Source organism: Gossypium arboreum, chromosome 13 (assembly GCF_025698485.1).
Source record: "Gossypium arboreum isolate Shixiya-1 chromosome 13, ASM2569848v2, whole genome shotgun sequence".
Lineage (NCBI taxonomy): Eukaryota > Viridiplantae > Streptophyta > Magnoliopsida > Malvales > Malvaceae > Gossypium > Gossypium arboreum.
The window spans coordinates 46,081,794-46,083,292 of NC_069082.1; the positions used below are offsets into that span (position 1 = coordinate 46,081,794).

At 34.0% G+C, this 1,499-nt stretch overlaps 1 non-coding gene across 1 annotated transcript; it reads left to right on the top strand.

The window, feature by feature from the left end:
* Positions 1 to 432: 432 nt before the first annotated feature.
* LOC128287103 (small nucleolar RNA R71) lies at positions 433 to 539 on the top strand. The gene has a single exon (XR_008277803.1). It is a non-coding gene; the product is annotated as a small nucleolar RNA R71 (small nucleolar RNA).
* Positions 540 to 1,499: the final 960 nt, after the last annotated feature.

Consider the following 1,499-nt stretch of genomic DNA (forward strand, 5'->3'; position numbering starts at 1 on the left):
ACATACCATGCACTCAAAATTATAGAAATCATTAAAAGCCGAGTAAAAACCAACTTGGGATTTGATGGACAATTCTCAAAAGAATGGTCATCCCCACAGTATACACAAGAAACCACATCGAACCAACTCAGTGTTTGAGCTGCAAAATTTTTCACACCATTAGTGGTAAATTGTTTCAACATTTAAGAGATAGACGATAACTGAGCCAACAGAAAAGTGAGGGTACTGACTTCATGAACTTTAGCTACAAGTCTTCCTAATGCTGCTTGATTTGTTGGCCATTGATAGTTGCTAATAGTGATCTTCTCGATGATTTCATAAGCCTTATTATAACACTTTAACAATAGAGAACAATACACAAAAGCATCTACCATCAATCTTGTGTGCCCGTTGAGACCATTATAAAACATCTCTAACTGGATGTAGTATGGAATCCCATGATGAGGATACTTATGAAGTAATTCTTTAAATCTCTCCCATACCTCGTACAAGGACTCATCATCCAATTACTGGAAAGTGTTGATCTCATTTCGCAACTTAACAGTTTTGCCAAGTGGGAAATACTTAACAAAAAATCTTCTTGCTAATTCTTGCCAAGTAGAAATTGAGTTAGGTGGCAACAAATTGAGCCATGCTCGTGCTCGATCTTGCAACAACTATGGAAACAACTTCAACCATAGTGTGTCTTTAGTCATACTGGCTATTTTAAATGAATCACTCACCTCTATGAATAATCGAAGGTAAAGGTGTGGATCTTTTGTGGGTATTCCACTAGACTGGCCCACTATTTGCAACATTTGAAACATCACTGGTTTCAAATCAAATTGGGGTGCCTCAATATTCGGCCTCCTAATTCTCGGATTTAACTTATTAAAGAGTGGCACAGGGTATTGTCTTATGGCACCATCCCTATCATCAGGAATAAGGATAGGATTACGAATATCGTTGGCTTCATTTCCTTGTTCATCATTTTGACTTCCAATGACAATTCGGCTTGTTTCTATTCTAATCATTCATGTTTTCTTTGTTTAAATGTTAGCCTGATTTCAAGGTCTACCGGTAATAAATCAATAATTCGACTATGTTCATAAACTCTTGAAAATAAAACGCAAAAATTAAAGAATAAAGAATAAAGAATTAATTAGTAAAGTTAGAAATTAAATAAAAACCAAATTGCAAAGCATACTTTCACAAAAAAAAAATATTAAGGCAATAGTCCCCGGAAATGATGCCAAAAAACTTGTAACGTGTGGTGCAAGTGTAAACAGTTGTTATCATGTAACAAGTAAAGGTGTTATCATCTCCACAAGGACTGTGTATGTTAATTAATTAATTGCAAAATTAAATTTTTACAAATTAGTGATAAGAACACAATATTTCGAGTGATGGATGGTTAAGCTATATTAAATTATCTAGATGCAAGATGATTCCTAATGCAATTATAATCTAAGTATGATAATTAACTAAAATGTATGAGATGAATTTAGTAGCCACAACAC